We start from the raw sequence: 7074 nt of genomic DNA on the forward strand, positions 1-7074 counted from the left end.
CCTGCCCAGGGATTGAACCTGTACCCTGCGCATTAGCGGCGGAGTCTTAACCACTGGACCACCAGAGAAGTCCCAGTACGTCTATTTTAATACAAAAAGTTTTAAGAGGAAAATACACAAAATTCCTCAACATTATTATTATTGAAAAAACAAATAAATGCACACACATGGTAAAGTGTCATATATTTTAGGAATCTATGAAATTAAAAGTAAAAAAGTCTCCCTCCTGTTTTCTAGTACCTCTTGATAGACTTTAGCACCGTTCACACTTCCTTGTGTATGCAACAAGCAAAATGTTTTAGGTATCTCTCAGCATATATAGTAAATGTTTCTTTACATTTTTTTTTTTTTTTTCACAAAATGTATCATACTATGTGCACAGCCTCTTACCCCACCTGGAGATCTTTCTGCATTAGCATATAGAGATCAACCTCATTTTTAAAAAGGCAACAGCATTCCAAGGAAAGATACTCCAAACACTATTTATCTAGGCCTCTGTCTGTGTGTGCCCTGCTAAGTCACTTCAGTCATATCTGACTCTTTGCAACCCCATGGACTGTAGCCCATCAGGCTCCTCTATCTATGGACTTCTCCAGGCAAGAATACTGGAGTGGGTTACCATGCCTTCCTCCAGGGGAGGCCTCTATCTATAAACATTTAAATTATTTCATTCTTTTGCTATAAATACTTCAGTAATAAACATTCTTACACCTATCTTGACGTATTTTTACTATTATATTTATATGATGTACTCCTAGCAATAGAATTGCTGGCTCTCCTTCTAAAAATGACTGCACCAATTTGTACTACCATCAACAGTAGGAGGGTGAATTATCTTCCTCATTGTCAACATACTGTGTATTATCACACTTCAAATTTTTTTGCTGAGACTTCCCTGGAGAGCCAGTGGTTAAGACTGTGTTTCCAATGCAGGGGACACAAGTCTGATCTCTGGTTGGATGACTAGGATGCTGCAAGATATGGCAAAAAAAAACCAAACAAGTTCTTATCACAAGAAAAAAAAATTGTTTAAATTGCCAAAGGTTGAAAGCAGGAGGAGAAGGGGATGATGCAGAGAATGAGATGGTTGGATGACATCACTGACTCAATGGACATGAGTTTGAGCAAGCTCCGGGAGATGGTGAAGGACAGGGTAACCAGGTATGCTGCAGTCCATGGGGTCAAAAAGAGTCGGACACAACTGAGCAACTGAACAACAACAAATAATAGGAGAAAAAATGGCATCTATCTTTTTTATTTGCATTTTTAAAATTATTATAAAATTTTATAGTTACAATCTATAATTTTATAATAATTATATTTATTACAAATGTTTTTAAAGTGGGGTTGAGAGCTCACTCCCCACCCCACTGCCCCTGTCTCTCTCCGTGAGCTGCTTATTCTTATCCTTATCTTTTATCTGTTTTCCTATTGAGTTCTTGGTCCTTTTCATACGCATCTGCATAAATTCATAGTACATCAGAAATTAACCCTTGGTTTGTTACAAATACCTCCCCCATTTTGTCATTTCTTTCTGAATTCATTTATGGACTATTATGGTTTGCAGGTGTTTTTGTGTTTTCAAATTTATTTTTCTTCCTGATTTCTGAGTGCCTTAGTTTTAAAATTTACAAAAATTCAAGTTGCTTGCGTATGTGTGTGTGTATGTGTAAAGCATATCAAACACAATAGTAAAAGCCCATTATCAGAAAGTTTATGGCACCAAACCATTCCTTTCGGAAGTCTCTACCTCCCAGGCCATGTGACTCAGTAAATAACATAGTCAGTGGCTTCAGTAATTTTGTAAAGGAGTATCTCAGGGGTAAGGACTCCGCTGGTGGCTCAGATGGTAAAGAACCTGCCTGAAACGCAGGGGAAATGGGTTCAATCCCTGGGTGGGGAAGATTCCCTGGAGAAGGGAACTGCTACCCACTCCAGTATTCTTGCCAGGAGAATTCCCAAGGACAGAGGAGCCTGGCGGGCTACAGTCTGTGGGGTTGTAAAAGAGTCAGACACTACTTATAACTATGACCAACAACAAATCTTAGGGTCAGCCAGGCTCTGACAAGCCAGTCAGGCTCTGACATTTCTTTCGCCTGCCAAGTGTCTTGGAAACTTTTACTAAATATCTCCAAAAAAATTTTTTTTTCTTTTTTCAATGGCCAACTATTCTGGTGATAATTTTCTTCTTATGAACTAAGCAGGCTAGGGATACACTAGTGTGTGTAGTGTGTGGGGTGTCTGGGTGTGTTTCCCTGTGCATGAAAGTGTATGTATTTAATTTTTTTCCTTTTTTTCATCCTATTTTGGTAACTAGTCTTTACCTGTAAAAGCTTGGGGGACACTGAGGATTCCAGAGCCAGATCTCCTCTAAAACACCCCTCAAGCCACCTCCAGCACCACCCGTGCCTCTGTGTCTGGGCAAGCATCACCCACACCCAGGCTGCCTCCCGAGTCATTCAGTCCAGCCCAGAGCACCCTTGTGTCTTCCCAGAAATGTCCTTGAATAGAGCAGTTCAGCACAGGGCATGGGAACTGGCCAGAGGCTGTAAATCCATTTTTCTCTTTGGCACAAAGGGGCTAGAGAAGCCCAGGCAGGCACAGGACAGCTGAAAAAGAGAAAAGCCAACATTCCCGGAGGGGCAACTCAAGGTCCAAAGCAAAGAGCCTCCTTCTGCCACACTAAATGCAAACCATTCATTAAAAAAAAAACAAAAAAAAAAAACAGGGAAAGATACTGGTCTTGGAGGATAAAAAAAAATTTCACTCTAAAAAAATTTTTTTTAATCCTGCTCTAGCTCTTTTTACATGAGTATGTGTTAAGTGATACTTAATTTCACAATTTTTCAGTGACACTTCCTTGAACTGAATTTCACCCTCTGTCTATAAAATAAATGTTACCCTGATTCCATTTGCTAGTTTCTCTTCCTGTCTGGGCGTTCCTACAATGATCCCCTCTTTCGGCCTTTCCTTCTCTTTAGGCCAGTCTTGCAGCATCCTACAACACTGTCCCTTTAAATTATCTTTTCCTGGGACTTCCTTGGTGATCCAGGAGTTAGGACTTCACTTTCCAATGCAGGGAGTATGGGTTCGATCCCTGGTCAGGGACCTTATATCCCTCATGCTTTGAGGCCAAAAAATTTTAAAACAGAAGCAATACTGTAACAAATTCAATAAAGATTCTAAAAATGGTTCACATCAAAAAATGTTTAAATTATCTTTTCCCAGTCACACTTGGCAGGATTCTGTGGCATAACTAGCAGAAAGGTGACATACCTTTTGCATAATCTGAGCAGTCTCCCTTCGTACTCTGTCATCAAGGAAGTAGGTTGGAGTAAGCATGCTGGGAGTCTCGAGTAGGAGGAGTTACTTCCTGGACCCTCAAGGCCCACAGGCCCCTCTGCCTCAATGCCTAGACCTCACCTGCTCAGGCGTCATTGGCTCTGATTGTCACTAGGTGTTATAGAAAGCAGGATCTGCCCATCCCCATCTCTATCACCTCCATCTACTTGAGATGAGCTGGGTGCTCTCCAAAGGCTTTAGGCTGAGCATTGCTTGGGGTGAGTTTCCTTCTTGCTCAACATCTAAAGACAAGTAGTGACATGTGTAGTTTCTGCCTGTCCTAGAGGCCTTCAATCTCCAGATTGGATAATTCACCTTTGTGGGGTGTATTAGTAAGGAAATCTAGAGCCAATCACCTCTCCCCTGGTAGATATCTGGAGTGGTCATATGATTTATTTATTTATTATTATTACTTTTTAGTTTGGCTGTGCCAGGTCTTAGTTGTGGCATTCAGGATCTTTAGTTGTGGCATGTGAACTCTTAGTTGCAGCTTGTGAGATATCTAGTTCCCTAACCAGGGTTTGAACCTGGGCCCCCTGCACTAGGAGAGCAGACTTTTAGCCACTGGACCACGAGGGAAGTCCCAGCCATGTGATTCAGACTCAAACAACCAAGTACTCTTTTCCTGGTCTTGGAACCTTGAGTGGAAGACAGGCAAACAGATATGGCTAGAGCATCACCAGAGCTCACGGGATGGGCAGCCTGGGTTGTTTTTGCTAAGAGATTGTTGCTGTGGTTTGGGGGACTTGACTCCCTTTTCTTGGTTTCCTGACTATTTTCAAGCCTGATACTTCAGTTCCCATTTACTCTGTAAGTTCCCTTACAGTCTTTCAATAAGTCCCTTTTAAGTTAGCCAGAGTCATCCTTTGAAGCTTCTAACCAAGAGCACTCACTGTAGAACTGAGCCTCTGTCATCCCTGTGGTTTGGAGGATGGAGAAAAGGAATCACTGGGAGAAGCAACCCTGCTCACTATTCTGGACTTGTTCTGGGCTTGCTCACTGTCCAGGGCACTGGCGTGGGTACCAGGACCATTATGCCCCAAATTGGACTTAAGTGTGACTTGCTCTCTATCTAAATGTAGGGTAAGTTGACACTGGCCAGGACCAACTTCTCAGAGAATCAGGCATGGCACAGAGATGGCTAGGTCCTAGATTCTCCTGTGACAAGACGGTGCCAGTTTCTTGACCTCATGGGTTGTCTTGGGAGAGAAGTAGAGGGAAATGAATCCTTAGGCTCCTGGGAAGTTTCAGCTGTATCCCACCTCCCCAAACCCCTGCCCCAGCCAAACAAATATCTTCCCTTTTGTGTAAATTTCCATTCCTCGTGGAGGTGAAAAAGTGGAGATACAGGCTTTGTGAGTACAATATCAAGTGCAGAATTATCATCCTCAGTCATTTTGGAGATCTTGCTTTTTTAAGAGTTCTGACCACTGCAGAGGTGGCGGCTGGGAATCATGCCTGCAGGTACTTAGTGCAGATTTCTCAGGCCAGCCTGGAGTGGCGCTGTTTGCATGAGGTCACTTTGGACTAATAACTTAAGATGCTATCCTACCAGGGACAGAGCATTTAATAACTGAACCTCTCTCTGCATCTTTATACTTAAAGAGGTTAATTAGTGAAAAATGGGTGAAATTCAAATAATCCTTGGAGTGGTGCAGAGAACTTTCCAAGAGTGACATAAAACTCAGAAGCTATAAAAAGACAAGAATGATAAACTTGACAGCATAAACATGTCAAATTTCTATAACAAAAAAAAAAAAAAAACAGCAAAAATCAACAGCATAATGAGAAAAACAGCAGAGACTTCTGTGACAAACAAAGGAATCATTTTCTTAGCTAAGAGCTTTTTCCATCCAGGGATCAGAGTCTCTTATCTCTCCTGCATTGAAAGGCAGATTCTTTAACACTAGATCCACTTGGGAAGCCCAAAGAGCTTTTACAAGTAAATTCAACTTTAAAAATGGGAAGAAGATATGAAAAATCAGTTCATAGAAAATGAGATTAAAATCACCAATAATCATGAAACATTTTTCAAACATTCATGAAATGAAAAGTAAATTTTCATGAAAATGAAATTTAAATAAAAATTAAAACAAATGTGGTCATTTGATTGCGCATGCTCCCAATAATTGCCTTGTACAAAAATATACCATTGTTCTATCACAGGCCATTAATTATTGACTAGATGGATTAATACCTCTTTTGTTACCCAAACATTATTGATCAGAGACAATTCAATATTCACTAACATAACAAATCGGTGTTAGTTTCTGCAAAAATCACCTAGTCAATAATGTTAGGAGTGTCTTTCTCTCTGGCCTTGTATTTCCCCCTTGAATTTCCAGGCAGTTACCCACCTGCTGTCATACATTGATAACGACAGGCATTTCTTTAAGAGCACTGTGAAATGAAATATTTCCCGCCATATCAGTGGGCAAGAAGTGTTATAGCTATCTGCGATTCTCTCTCTCCAGATGTGAATTTCTGAGCTATGCCAATAAGCAGCACCACTCCCTACATGAGGAAAGGATGTCATAGTCATCAGTGACTGTGCTGTGCTTAGTCGCTCTGTCGTGTCCAATTCTTGACCCCATGGACTGCAGCCAGCGCTCCAATATCAGCTGGTGAGCCCTAAAGGAAAATGCAGGATGCTGGCCCCAAATAGCTGAGATGCATATGAAAGAAATTACTTCAATATCCCAAATTCTTGCACCTTCCGATACACAGAAAAGCACTAAATTCCTTAACTTGATATCTGGTTTTTCTTACTGAACAATAATCTTTGATGTGCAGACTACCTGCTCCCTTCCTTACAAACTTGTATATAGCCTGACTCCCTCTCCCGCCTCCTGGGAGCTATTTCTTAGGGCTGAGATATTGTCTCCCGGGCTTGGAGTCCTGAACATTCCCAACTGAACAAAACATTCTCTATTTTCAGGTTGCGACTAATTTTTTAGTGGACAGTGCCAGCCACTGAAACCCCACAAGAGAGGCCAATCTGTCACTCTCAGCTCCCCGCCAGTGCCGAGATTGACAATAAGTAAGGCTGGGATAACTATTAATACCAGGGAGACATGGAGCAGGTGTGTTGGGGGCGGAGACTCCGACTAGAGCGGTATGATGAGGCAGGTTCCTTACAGGAGGAAACGGAGGAAAGAATGGGAGGTCCGCGACAGAAGAGGCGGGACCAAGCTCTCCCCCTGACCCAGGAACACCACGTGCGTAAACAAAGTGGTGTCCAGAAGTCAGGTGCGAGCGGGTGGGCAGGCTGTGGGAGGGCCGCCGGGCTGGGCGGGAAGGGACTTCTCCATGCGGCTTCTTTTCCTACTCAGGGGCTGCTTTGGGCTGTCGAAGGGCCTAACAAAATTATCTGCCACACAGTTTACAGCTGAAAGGGAGCCTCCATCCAACTTTCCCTTTTTATAGACCACTATTTGGAGGACACAAAGAAGTGGAGTGATCTGTCCCAGGTCACAGCTCTGGGGTCCTGACTGCCAGTCGGTGGATTTTCCCGCCTCGGTTCCTTCCGCACTGCGCAGGTTATCAAATCCCCAAACTCTGCTCCCTGGCCCGAGGTCGCAGTCGGCTAGTGGGGACTACATCTCCCACAATGCCTTCGGCCCAGCCTCGCTCCCGCCGCCAGGCTGGGTCCGTATTCACCAATGGGAAAGCAGAATTTCCTGGGACCGTTCTTGGTGGCCAATGAGCGCGGCTGGGGGGCGGGCCTCTCCC

This window comes from Cervus elaphus, chromosome 13 (assembly GCF_910594005.1).
Source record: "Cervus elaphus chromosome 13, mCerEla1.1, whole genome shotgun sequence".
NCBI classification, from domain to species: domain Eukaryota; kingdom Metazoa; phylum Chordata; class Mammalia; order Artiodactyla; family Cervidae; genus Cervus; species Cervus elaphus.